A 14,544-nucleotide genomic window follows, 5' to 3' on the forward strand; every position below is an offset into this window, starting at 1 on the left:
CCCGCCGAGACACGTCAGGCGGCGGCCGCCCCGCCTCGCCCCGCCCCCCGGCTGCCGCCGCGCCCACGCTCCGCCCCCGCCGCCCCCCGCGGGGTCCCCACTAGCGGCCCCCGCCCCGCCGCGCAGGAGTGAGCAGCCCGGGGGCCAGGCCCAGCTCCAGAAAAGCTCTGTGGCTTTTAGGGTGGGCGGTGGGGACGGAGACTTGAGCGATGCATCCCCCCACCACCACCTCCGGAACGCAGCGGGGAGACCCGCACCGTCAGGCCGAGCCCGCTCTGGAAGCCAGGTCACCAGCAATACTGCCTCCCCACCCAATAAAGAAACGAGACCGCGAAGGACAACACAAAGGGAATTAACTGCTGCCCCCCACCCATTTACAACTCCCCGTACGCAGATGGACGACGAGTTGGCTCTAGCCTAACCAAACTCCATGGGAACTCGGCCCATGCCCCAAAGTTCGGAGCACACTTGCCTTCCCTCCCGCTCCTGGGTGGTTCAGTTCCTTATGTCGCTCACCTCCACAAAATATCCCTATTCCCTGGCTACCAGTTTGAAGAACCCTCTTCATTTAAAGAGTGCATTCTTGGGGCGCTTGGGTGGCTCAGTCGTTAAGCGTCTGCCTTCGGCTCAGGTCATGATCCCAGGGTCCTGGGATGGAGCCCCACATCGGGCTCCCTGCTCGGCGGGGAGTCTGCTTCTTCCTCTCCCTCTGCCTGCCGCTCCCCCTGCTTGTGTTCTCTCTCGCTCTGTCAAATAAATAAAATCTTTAAAGAGTGCATTCTTTCCTCATGGAGATAAGAATGGGTGTGCCTACTATGTGCCCAACCCTAGATCCAGCAGGAGAGAGAATCCCTACCCTCAAAGGGCTTCCACCCTAAAGGGTGAGAATGGCTGATCAGGTTTGCATTCCTTGTATAATAAAAAGCTGCACTGTTTGATTTTTAAAATCAAGGGTACAAGTCCAGCGCAGGAATCTGTAGACATTAGCTGGTACCTCTGATGGAAGTGTCAGGAGGAGAATCCTGCCTGCATTATAAGAGTGCACCACAGATACGTGGAGCCACACAGGGCAAGAGGCAGGGACTGTGGGAAAAGCGAGGCCCGCTTCAACAGGAAGCGCAGAGCCAGGCCAGCACAGCCTGTAGTTCTCATACAGGTGTTGCTTAGGTTGGCAGGATGACTGGGAGTTTGGAGTGGCAGAAGGCACAACCAGATGTACTTTTTTCAGTGGAACACAGTCAAAGTATGTGGGGAAGGGGATGGGGGGTTGGGCCACTGAAGTTGTTCAGTCTGAAGATGACACCAGCTTTCCGTTGTGGTTGGCAATGGTACATGAACTAGGTGGCCACATTTGGAAAGCAGCACCAAAAAGTTCCTCAACTGGATGCAGAACATGACAGTACTTAAGAATAGCAGGGAGGTTCTTGGCTGCCTGCACTGAGATTGGGAGACTGAAGGAAGACTAGACTGGAAAGGGGGGGGGGGTGATGCAAAAACTTGCCTTGGGGATATGATGTGAGATGCCCACTGGATGGTCAAGTGTGGACGTCAAGTAGGCAAATGTATGGGCAAGCTGAAGGCCAAGGGAGAAGCCCAGCCCAGCCAGCAGGAACCCCTCATGACATCATTGGGGGACAGAAACCATGTGAGGCAGTCAAAAATCCACCCATTAGAGCCAAGGACATCATCATCAAAGCAATGCCCTAAGTCCCTAGGATGGGACCTGGACAGGTGGCTTATCCTTAGACTTGGAAGAACTTCTTTAAGCACCAAGCTCTTCAGCTCCCTTACTATGTTATTAGTGTTTGTAGGTAGTCCTTCCATGGGGACTAACCAACCAGCAACTCAGACAAGTGTTTTGTTGTTTTGTTTTTGAAGTCTCAGCACTGTGTATGTGTGTGTGTGGGGGGGGGGGGGGGGGATGGTTAAGAGGGAGGAAGAGGGGAGGGATTCCCAAACAGTTGGCAGGTCAACTGTCAAGAAACTTCCAATGAAGCTTGGAAGTCACCACAGTCAGAAGCTCAGAGTAGCTGGTGCACAGAAGGCCTTAAAAAGACGTTAAAAGACCTCTAGTTAACAAAAGATATTGTAAAATCAGATGTTGAATTTGTGCTACAAACCATCCCAGGATGCTTCTTTGCTGATAATTATGACCAGCTTTTCTTCCTAGCAAGCTTCAGTGCATTGAAACTAATAGTTTGTAGAGGCAGATTGAGAGGGCTGGGTCCAGCAACAGTCACACCAGATAATGTGTGAGGAAACCCCTATGGCTACCTCAAAAAGTGAACATCAGTCTGTGACATTTGGGTTTTCAGCCCTCAAGGGGACATGGGAAAAGATGTGGGCCTGCTCAAGGTAAAAGGTTAGAACAGCATCCCCCAGCCCCTTAGAGCCATGACCCTCAAAAGAACTCTCAACAAAGGTAGGCCAAAGGAGGGATGGAAGAAAACAAACCCGCCAGCATAGAGACTTTCTAATCTGCTTTACCAGGTGGTGGGAGCTCCTCTTGAGCACTAGAAACCACAGACTAATACTTTGCATCACCCTACCTTTGTTGGGTGGGGGGAGGGCGGGGGGCGGGGGAGGGATGGAAGAAAACAAACCAGCCAGCATAGAGACTTTCCAATCTGCTTTACCAGGTGGTGGGAGCTCCTCTTGAGCACTAGCAACCATGGACTAATACTCAATAAAGATTTAGCGCTCAAATCTTTACAACCCCATTTTTCCAAGACCCCAAGCCCAAATCTAGGAACTAACAAAACAGAGAGCAACCCCACTCAGCAGAAAATAAACCTTGTAACAGGCTACAAATGATATAAACAAATCTACCCACACTGTAGAGAGGCTGTAAGTCCAAAATTCAAAAAACAAGAAGACTGAAATTGGATTAGACTTAAGAACTTTAGATGACAGAACTATCAGATTGAGACTGTAAAAAAAAATCCTAAAGTGATTAGAGATGTAAGACATAAAGGTGGCCTTAAAAAAAAAACAAAAGATAGAACAAATGCAAAGGGTTAAGAGCTATAGATAAATAAAAGGGGTGCCTGGGTGGCTCAGTCAGTTATGCATATGACTCTTGGTTTTGGCTCAGGTCATGATCTCACTGTTGTGGGATAGAGATCCATGTCTCCACACTCTGCAGGGAGTCTGCTTGAGATTCTCTCTCCCTCTCCCTCTCCCCACCCCCCCCACACATACAACATGCTTGCTCTCTCTCAAATAAATCTTTGAAAAAAAAAAAAAAACTATAGATAAGAGAATGAGGAAGTCCAACATATGTCTAATAGAAGTTCTGAAAGAAGCAACCACAAGGAACAGAGAAGCAGTATTGGAAAAGTAGCAGAGAAAATTCTAGGATGTAACGCTATCCCTCCCCCCCATGCAAGAGACAGAACAGGTAGCTAGCGGCATCCTTTAAAGTAATCCACCCTAAACACCCTGTAGTGAAACTTCAGAATGCCAAAGACAAAGAGTAGAACCTAAAAGTGACTAGAGAAGAGACAGGTTACCTACAGAGGAACACCAGGAGACAGCACAATGCCTACCAGAGGAAAACGAACTAACACCTGTAAACTATGTTGAAGGAAGTACCTGTCAACTCAGAATCCTTTCTCTCATTTAAGGGCAAGAGTGAAAGAGACACGGGCACCTGGGTGGCTCAGTTGGTTAAGCGACTGCCTTCGGCTCGGGTCATGATCCTGGAGTCCCAGGATCGAGTCCCGCATCGGGCTCCCCGCTCAGCGGGGAGTCTGCTTCTCCCTCTGACCCTCCCCGCTCTCATGCTCTCTGTCTCTCATTCTCTCTCAAATAAATAAATAAAATCTTAAAAAAAAAAAAAAAAGAGTGAAAGAGACACATTTAGACTAAGAGAAAGCTATTACTACTACTGACGGATGGCTACTGAAATAACCACTTCAGGACATGCTCCAATAAGAAAGCGAGAGCCAGAGTTCTGCCAGGAGGAATACTGACAAAGAAACCAGTAACCCAGATAAAGTGGAACAAGCACTGACCACATACTAACAACAATAAAATCTGGAGAAAATTAAAATACAAAATGTAATTAAAATTATAAGCAGCAACCAAATATAAGGTGAAAGGAGAAACTGAAGTTGGAATATTTCAGAACACTATTTGAGGAAAGGTTAGAAATATTAATTTTAGACCTTGTTGAATTAATGATACAAACTTAAAGATAATCTAGTGAAAGCACAATTTTTAACTTTCAAATCAAAAAACCAAACTCTCAAGCAGAAGTTACTGGCAATGTTCTAGATCTTGGACTAGGTGGTAGGTTCAGAGGTATCCGTTGCAATATACATGATTACTTACCAGTTACGTTACTTTGTATTAGTAATTATTAACTAAAAGAGATGAAAAGAGAAAACAGAATAGGAAGCAGGAGAAGTAAAAGACGAGCAAGGCAAATGAAGCACAAAATATGATGAAAGAAATGAATCCAGATGTGGTAATAATCTAATGTAAATACAAAATCCAGCTAAAAGCTAATTCAGCCACCATGTGGACACAGAGGCTGAAAGTAAAGGGATGGAAGAACAGTCCAGACAAGACCTAACCAATAAAAGCTGAGCTAGCCATATCAATTTCATATCAAGTAAACTGTCGAGTGAGAACTAAGAAGGTCAAGATTAAAAAATCCAAATCAATTCTGATTATGTATATATCTAATAACACAGCTACAAAATATATAAAGTAAGAACAGGAAGGTTACTAGAAGTTGACATATCTAGGATTACAGACAAAGACTCAGCTCTTCTGGTAACACAGATTATTAAGATTAAAACTGTACAGAAAATTAAAACAATGTAGTTAATAAACCTACTTTATTGGATTTATGTAATCCTTCACCCAATTATTAGAAATGACATGTTCTTTTCAATCTTAATAGAATTTTTATAAAAACTGGCCAGCAGCTAGGACAAAACAAAAACAAATGGCAAAGAATTAACGCGTAACATTCTCTAAATACAACACGATCAATTAGGAGTCAACTTAAAATTTTAAGAAGCCTGGAAATTTAGAAACTTGCTTCTAAGTAACTCATGGGTCAAAGAAGAAATCTGAAAATATTTACAACTAAACAATAAGCAGTTATATATCCAAACTTGTGGAATCAAGCCAGAGTGTTGCTTGGAGACAAGTTTATAGCCTTAAGCCATCATATTAGAGAAGAGGAAAAAGTAAAAATTTAATCATCCTCTCCTGAAATTAGAACAAAATAAATCTATAGAACGTTTAAACTAATAGACAAGAAATTAATGAAATAAGAAACATACTAGAGAGAATAAATACAACTTACAGCGGAGTCTTTAAAAAAATCAGTTAGATCTCTGGCAAAAATTGACCAATGGAAAAAAAAAATAAGAAAAAGTATGAACAGGCAATACTAAGAATTCAAGGGGGTCAAAACTACAGCCACAGACTCTGAAAAATCATACAAGAACTCTAATAAGACAAGTATTATCAAAAACTTGAGGGCACTTGGGTGACTCAGTTGTTAAGCATCTGCCTTTGGCCCTGGGATGGAGTCCCCCAAAGGGCTCCCTGCTCAGTGGGGAGTCTGCTTCTCCCTCTACCCCTCCCCCCTGTTTGTGCTCTAATAAATAAAATCTTAAAAAAAAAAAAAAAAACTTGAACACACACCTACACACAGGTACACGCACGCTCGTGCACACATACACGCACCTTGAAAACAGAGAAAATAGGCAACTTCAGAAAAACAAGTCACCCAGTCTGTTAGAAATGGGAGTTTATATAACCAACCCTCCCCAATTTTCAAAGAAACTAATATAAAGATCTCAACAGAGAGACAGGCCATATGCTTTCGTAAGGAAGCCCTGAGAAATAATCTTCCCAACTCACTTACAAAGCCAGGAGACTTTAGTATTTCCCAGACAAGTATAACAGGAGAAAAGAATGTATGAATTTCATCTAGATACTTAATAATCTAGCAAACTCATCTAGAAAGTCAAAACAATATATAATGATAATGTCTATTTTATTCCAATAATGCAAGCTGGTGCAATATTAGAAAGACTAAGTAGGGGCACCTGGGTGGCTCAGTCAGTTGAGTGTCCGACTCTTGATCTCAGCTCAGGTCTTGATCTCAGGGTCTTAAGTTCAAGCCCCGCTTTGGAGCCTACTTAGAAAAGAGAAGACAGAGTAATTCACCACATTATTATACCCGGGCAAGAATGATTTTATCACCTCACAATATTCAAATAAAGAATCTGATATAATTTGCCCATTCCTCATAAAAAGAACAAATAGAAGGACACTTCCCTAGCTAAATGTTAGGTGCCTACCAGAAGCCCTCATTAGAAACATTCACTTTAGGATCACAAAGACCAAGAGGGTTGCAAATGAGTGCTTTCTGTGTTCGAACCTACCCTTGAGATCCTAGCCAGGGCAGGAAGGCAAGAAGAACTGAAGCGAGAACTGGAAGCGGCAAACAGCAGGGCTCACAGGCAGTACAACTGTCCAAGTAGGAGATCCAGGAGGAGCTCTGGATACACTACCAGAACTCAGGGTTTTCTGGAAACAAAATCAGTACACAAAACCAAACATGTTCCAAAACAGCAGCAACAAGCATCAGAAGTCAATCTAATAAGAAAATAATAGGATTTACAGAGAAGGTTCTAAAACCCTTTGTCAAAATACAGAGAAGACCTAAAAACAGAGAAGTACCATGTCCAACCTATCTAGGAAGACTTAATCATAAAGACTGTACTTCTCCCCTAATCAGACTAGAAATTCATGCAAATGCAGCTTAAACCTTGAAAGGGGCATGCAGGTGCGTATGCGTATGGAATTTTGCAACCAGATTTTATGCAATTTTTATTTAGACAGTATTTCTATGTACCATTTTTATAATATTGTATTGTGTAACAATATTTCTGTATACAATTTTTAGAATATTTACATACACAATTACATTTATTCAACAAATCTTATACAAAAGATCAAAGGCTATGAACAGCCAATTACAGCTCTGAGGAAAATAAAGTAGGGAGAACTTGCCCTCCCGAGTATCGAGATTTCACAGCTACAGTAATTCAGACAGTGTGGTGCAGGGACAGAGAACAGTGGAGCAGACGGGAGGCACCCGACGCAGACACCCTAACAGACAGCTGTCACTTTTATCAGAGGTGAACTTGTGGACGAACTACAATTGATGCCTCCGCGAAAACTGGTTATCTAAATGAGGAAAAAGCGTAGGTCCCTACTTTATACCATTCACAAGGCCTACTAAGGCTAAAGACGCAAACACCCTAAGACAGCAATCCCACTTTTTAACTTTTTTGAAGACTTTAAGATTTTAAGTAATCTCTACACCAACATGGGGCTCAAACTTACAACCCTGAGATCAAGAGTTGTACATTCCACTGACTGAGCCAGCCAGGCGACCCAACAATCTCACTTTTAGATGTCTACTTTTGAAAAACAGTTTTCTTGCGTGAGTGCAGGGAAACAGAGACAAGGATTCTGTCATCACAGCACACTGTTAGCAAGAGCCAACAATAGCCTGTCAATGGATAAACACGGATAGAGGGGTGTCATTTAGGCTACCTACCGTCTTTGCTCTAGCTAATGACCTGACGGGACTCAGGGAAGTGGAGCTGTGCAGAGGGGGGTCAGGAAGAACAATGGACCAGAGGACCCCTCCGAGGCTGTGAGGGCCCCTCAGGTCTGATCCTTGCTCAGAGGCCCTGCGATCCTGTAAGAGGTTGGCACTCAGGGATGGGAGTGTTTCTCACAGTCTGCTCTCCCACACCAAGTGTGGTGGTCGGGTCTGGGCAAAGAAGAATATGTTTTCATCCCTCCTGATAGCTCAAAAATATACTAATAAACTCATTTTATGATTCAGCTTATTTATACCTGGCTATAAACTGTAGCGGCAGGTTGGGAGCATATTCTAATACTGAACACATCAAAACTAGGTTCCTTTCTTTGGCTCAGAATGGTATTTATTACCGTAGGACATCCAACTTGGCAGCCTATTCCCTAAAGTACAACCGTCCGGACCAGCGGGGAGGGCAACAAACGGCCGTGGGCTGCAGTCTCCGCCGTGCCGCTCTACTCTGCGCCGCACCAGTTTCATTTCTCTTCAGGAAGTGACCGAAAGGGGACCGAAGTGTTCTTCAGTGACCCTGCTACGAGATTTCACGTCTTTCTCTTCCACCTAAGTGTTGGCTAAGTCATCACAGGCATCCACAGCGAGGACAGACTGCATGCAGAACAGCACACCTGTGGTCAGGACAAGTAAGTTCAGAGTCTTGCTCGGATCCTATTTGGGTCACCTTGGCAAGTCATTTAAGCTCTTAACTTTTACAAGTTGCCTTTGTAAATTGTTAAAAAGATCAAGGAAGATAAACTGCCCTACAGTAGCCAGCCATCTCAGTGTATGGGAATATTAACATTTAATTCCACGAAACGAATACATTTAATGTAGTACTCCACTAATTTCATGAATACTGAAATAATCATTGTATCTTTATACAGATGAGGAGAGAATAGCATTTATTTAGGGCCTAATTCAAGAACATGTGTCAGATAAACACACCTTGTAACTCTTTTATTTTTAAAGAAAGATTTATTATTTATTTTAGAGAAAGAGAGCGCAAGAGAGCATGCACAAGGTGGGGGCAGAGGGAGAGAGAGAACCCCAAGCTGACTCCCCGCTGAGCGCAGAGCCTGATGTGGGTGGGGCTTGATCTCACGACCCCGAGATCACACCAGAACAAAAACCAAGAGTAGGATGTTCAACCAACTGAGCCACCCAGGCACCCCCACACCTTGTAACTCTTTTTAAAAAGCGAATGGGACAATGTTAGGTTCAAAAGGGTAAGTTCATGGATTTCCATAGAAATGAAAGGAAAACTGCCCCTTAGCCATGCTGGCCAGCAAATACTGATGACATGTGGCTACTGACACTTGAGACATGGCTACTCCCAAATGATGCATGCTCTGAGTCTGAAATACACACTGGATGTTGAAGACTTCATATGAAAAAACACAACGAAAAACACCTTGCTGATGACTCTATATTGATTACATGATGAAACAATGCTCTGGATTGGGATAAACAAAATATGTTCTTGAACTTAATGTCACTCTTTTTTTTACACTTTTAAGGTAGATAGTAGAAATTTTAAAATTCTATAGAAAACTCTTATTTGGACAATGGTGCTACAGAGTTGGTTTTCCAATCCAAAGCAGAAATGGAATCTGACAAAAAGGTTTTTCTTATTAATAAACTTTATATCAGTCTTTTTAAAAAGTCCCAAATCAACTTACTACAGATTTATTGTTTAAAATAAATAAATTTAGATTAGGGGAAGGAATACAAATGTGTCTGTCGGGAAGGTTTCCTCTGCCACAAACACCCAGGAGTGTGTGGCACAGGGAGCTGTCTCAAAGGCTTCCGGGAAAGAAGTGACCAAGTTTAGTGCACAGCATTCCTTCCAAGGACTCAAACAACCCATTAACAACCCCCAAAAAAAGGGCAAAAAAAAAGAGATACAAACATCTTCTACAAAAATGAGTTGTACAAAAGAAAATGCATGTTTCAAGTGGGAGGAGATCTTACATTATGCCTCTCAGTTTGGCAAAAATGAAGTTTGATGAACATTAGAAAACGAACAGGAAAACTGGTGTGGCTAGAGGAATAACTGATGTGATCTCTTTGGAGAGCAATCTGATTATATATTGTAACTTAAAATACAAATATTCTTTGACTCTGTAATTCTTACTTCTTGGAACCTCTCCCACATGTGCTCACGTAGGTGCCGAGAAACAAACACACTGTGGCTTTTTTTGCAGGAACGAAAGATTGGACATTTGTGTTGTTTCTAGCAGGGGGCCGGGCAAATGACGGTGGGCCACAAAGCCTCATAACGGACCTGCCGACTGAGCAGGTCTCCACCCACCAGCTCCATTCATGGACTGCCTCCTGCATGCCCAGAACTCCAGCTCCCACCTGTGAGGGTACACACTTACCCCCAAACCTGCTTATGCCAGCCCTACTTGTTCATGTAACCACATAATTTAAGAATGCAAAATAAGGAAAGAAGAGTGAAATGTTTCTACCAATATAAAATTTATCACATTGAAATTCTCAGTAAGGGCAGGTTGCTTTAAAAAAAATTATGTCAAGTAAAAAATTCTTTAAAAACCTCAAGGAATCTGACATTCTAATTGCTCTGTGTCTAAGTTCTTGATCCACTTAAAAGAAACTGATGTTGAATGCCCTAGATAACATAGTAGGAGTTTGGTTTACATAAGAAGAGATTATGTAGAATCCACTCAGCAGACCCTCAGAGACAAGTCTCAGCCCTGGACCCGTGATTGGGGGTGAATGAGTGTCTCTCCCTCAACCATACAGCCAGTGTCCTGTCGACTCACGAGCAAGGGTACATTGATATATAGCCAGCTGTGTTAGAGAGAGAAACATGTCTATATGTGCATAAACTATCTATGATCTGCTACTTGTAGGATATCCAAGCCACCCAGAATAGAAAAACAGGGAGCACAGAGCCAGGCACCAGGAAACACCAGCATTCGAAGCTGGGTAAAGGAGGAGGGACTGTTCCGAAGGACTTGAAAAAGTAGCAATGGTATTAAGTTGGGAGGTGAGCACATGTAAAAACAGCATATATTTCTTATACACCAAAAAAAGGTGTGTTTTAATAGGTTTAGAAATTACTGATAGACATAGGCTAAGTGCTCCCGAGAGTCAGCTGCAGGAGAGGAATGGCTCTGTATTATATGATGCTCCTTACTTTTTCCGTGGATACTTCTGTTTGGAGAGGGAAACAAAGCGGTACTATTAAGCAGCATCTGCTACTACAAATCAGCAAAAGGCAGGGTCACAAAAATTACTTTCTTCACTGTTTTATTAGACCCTGGTATCGGCAAGAGGTCTGAATTAAGACATCTTTGTTGTTCATTTCCCTGGGAGGGACTGCTGATGACAGAGAAGAGGAGGACTTACACAAACCCTTTAAAGCCCCTGGGAATTGGAAGCTACCCAAGACTGTCTTTACGTATCTGGAGAGCAGTACAGAAGGGGTGAGTTCTGCCCAGCTCCCAGCACGCACAGCTAGGAAAAGTGAGCGACAGGAAAAGACTGCGGAGACACGTCTCACCTCAGCATAAAGAGAGTGAGCAAGCCTCAGGGGACTTGCGCTCAACACACTGGGCCCAGCTGCTCTCACCAGGCACACCGGCACATGGCAACCACTTGCTTAGACCACTCCTCACGGTCTAAGCCAACCACTGCTTCTGGGTGGAAATGGATTCTGTGACCCTTGGGTCATCTGTGTCTCTGAATGCCATGGTAACAGGTTTCAAAGCAGCAACAGACTGGGGGCCACAGCAAGCCCCACCTCAGGGGAAGGTAGTGTGGGAAGAGGACAGCAAAGGCAGGACGGGGACCAAACACCTGTAGAGGATGGCTCTGGCAATAACCCCCTCAGCCCTACAATTAAAAAAATACTTTTGATTTTCTGACTATAAATCCCATTAAAACTGTAAGAAACAAAATAATTCTAAGGGCAACAACTTATACTTGAAATGTTTTTTCTTCCTACAATTTACACAGGAAAGGTCTATGACCTAGACTTATAGCTTGTACTTAGAAAACATTATGCTACAGATACAAAGTTATCTCAAGCCATAGGTAGAAATACCTAGGAACTGGAACCAGTCCCATCCAAATGGAAATGTAATGCTTCTCTATAAAGAAACAAACATCAGAAAAATCAAGTCTTCGGATTCTCCTGTCCAGGGTATTAAGCCCCGGCAGACACTCGAAGTGTGTCACCTGCTTGGTGACACTGGTCATGTCACATCTCTTCACTTGGCCCGTTTTCTCATTTGTCATATGAGGAGGTGGGACTCCATTCTCTCTTCCAGTGCTGTCTTTCTGAGTCTGCTCTAGGGAGTGAACTTCACTTTTAGATGTAAAGAATTGCTGGTATAGCTGTTCCCCCCCAAAGAACTAACTACTTCAACATAAAGGTGCACTACTACAAGCCCAACGTACAGACCAAAGCAGATGTGTTTTACTCCGTATCCTGGACTCAGAGCAGGCCATCATGCTGCCAGAGCATCTGGGGAGCAGCAACTGAGACATTTCACCTGTCACAGAAGAAAGGTGGGCAGGGCAACAACAAACGGTTGCCCCACTATTAGAAAACCGGCACTAACCAAAGAGGGATATAGGTCAAAGACAACCTGTTTATGGCTCCACAGAGAGCCAAGGGTAAGAAGCAGGAGGGCAGCAGGGCCCAGATCAGCATGGCAGCCCCAGACTCAGGAGTACCCACTGAGGCCAACTCCAAGCAGACATCAGACAGTTAACTTGGAATGGATTCTACCTATTGTGTGAAGGAAGGACTGATTACACAGAAGGGTAGTAGCAGAAACAGTAAGAAATAAAAAGGTAACAAAGTCTGGAAACAACCACACCTTCATTAAGGAGGAGGAGGACTGAACAAATCATGCTATATCCCATGCAATTGAAGTAACATGCAACATAAAGAGCATGGGAGGGATTTCCACCCACTAGTACGTGTGGTCTCCAGGGTATACAGTTAATAACAAAGGCAACAGAGGACTGCAGGTGCAGAGTATGCCACCTTCCCCGAAGAATCAGAAATACGGTGTGTCTACACACACACACACACACACACACACTAGAAGGGAGGCGGAAAGGAAGCCACATCCATCTGAATACATCACCATTCACAGTTTTTCTAGTACCATATAAATCACAGAAGTACAAACTCTAGAAATAAAATATGTCCTGTTTCTTCATCTGGATGCTGGTTCAGTTAGTGATAATGCATTGATCCATATACACTAAAGACTCGCATCACTCTGTTTGTTATACTGCAATAAAAAATTCACTAAAAAAATTGAAACAAATCTAACAATGTCATATTGGTGGCATAAACATCAGAGAAAAGGTAACTAAAACACAGTAATAATTTGAAAGCATAGGGGCACCTGGGTGGCTCAGAAGGTTAAGCATCTGCCTTCGGCCCAAGTCATGACCCCAGGGTCCTGGGATCCAGCCCCACATCCGGCTCCTGCTGAGCAGGGAAGCCTGCTTCTCCCTCTCCCTCTGCCTGCTGCTTCCCCTGCTTGCACACTCTTTCTGTCAAAAATAAATACAATCTTGGGGCGCCTAGGTGGCTCAGTCGTTAAGCGTCTGCCTTCGGCTCAGGCCATGATCCCAGTGTCCTGGGATCGAGCCCCGCATCGGGCTCCCTGCTCAGCGGGAAGCCTGCTTCTTCCTCTCCCACTCCCCCACTTGTGTTCCCTCTCTCGCTATGTCTCTGTCAAATAAATAAATAAAATCTTGAAAAAATAAATAAATAAATAAATAAATACAATCTTAAAAAAAGAAATTTGGCAGCATATTCCAAGTGAGACGGATATATCCTGCTAATGTTAGCATTGTTATTCCAAAAATGTTAAATGGTAACATTTAAGTAATCAGGTAATCAAGTTAACATCCTTAAGAACCACGATTTTTGGCATAAGATACACACTGAAGTAAAAATCATGTAAATATTTATTTGAATATTTATTTGAACGGGAAATGTCCATATTCATGATTATTTCCCAAGTCTGTCTACTATGAGAAACTGAAAATTAATAAAGGGAAACCTCACTAAACTGGAGTGCGGAGTATAAAAGGGGGAGCCACACCACTCAATGTCAATTATAGGAAGAATTGTCTATTACAGACCCCAACAGGTAAGGACATACACTTTATCTCCTACAAGAAATCGACCACCCCTGCAACTAAGCCAATGAGGAACTGACATCCTGAATCCCCAACTCCTGCTTCTCTTCAATGGACATTCCTTCAAAACAACCTCTCCCAACTTCCTCCTCCTTCTTTAGAAAATAAAGTTCCTCTTCTTTGTTGGACTTGCCTACCGTTTTGCCATAGCTTGCACGTCCGGAATTGCAATTCTGTTGTTCTTGAATAAATCCATGTTTGCTGGTAAAATAACTGACTGATTTACTTCGATGTTTAACACAACAATAGTGGCAGTGAGCATCCCTACCTAGCACATGGGCTGTGGCATCCAAACACCATTTGCCACTAAAAGGAACCAGGTTCCTCAGAAAAATGGCTCATCTCAGATGTTGAGCAGAATATGGACAAGGTGGGACATCTTGCTGTGGCAGAAAGGCAGGAGTCACAGACAGATGGGGTCATGTCCAAAGAACACAGAAGCCAACTTGCGGAAACAATACGAGCTTCAAAAAATGGCTTAAATGGGCCAAAACACAATTATATACATACCCATAAGTTGATAATACTAGGAGAAATAAAGCCACAAAAATGCACTGTCACTTTGGAAGCAGCTAGTCCCAGTGCATTCTTGACAATGATAAAGGAAAGGAGGAGCCGCACTTCAGGGTAATCAGAATTGAGAAGGGAAACCTTCTTTACAAGAGAATTAACTAATAAATGTAGACACAGAAACAGAAAATTCT

General features: G+C 43.3%; 1 protein-coding gene across 6 annotated transcripts in view; it reads right to left on the bottom strand.

Annotated features, from left to right (window-relative positions):
• LOC110570950 (high density lipoprotein binding protein) overlaps positions 1–14,544 on the bottom strand; it is a 72,373-nt gene that overhangs the window by 40,159 nt on the left and 17,670 nt on the right. Inside the window, exon 1 of one of the 6 annotated variants that reach the window (XM_021679045.1) lies at positions 3,653–3,674. The exons of 4 other annotated variants lie outside the window; for them this stretch is intronic. The gene's annotated coding sequence lies outside the window, so the exon portion shown is untranslated. Of the gene's footprint in view, positions 1–516; positions 579–3,652; positions 3,675–14,544 lie in introns of those variants that run through there. One more of the 6 variants, XM_021679048.1, reaches the window with a different exon arrangement.

The sequence above is a fragment of the Neomonachus schauinslandi genome, chromosome 3 (genome assembly GCF_002201575.2).
Source record: "Neomonachus schauinslandi chromosome 3, ASM220157v2, whole genome shotgun sequence".
In the NCBI taxonomy this organism is placed as follows: Eukaryota; Metazoa; Chordata; class Mammalia; order Carnivora; family Phocidae; genus Neomonachus; species Neomonachus schauinslandi.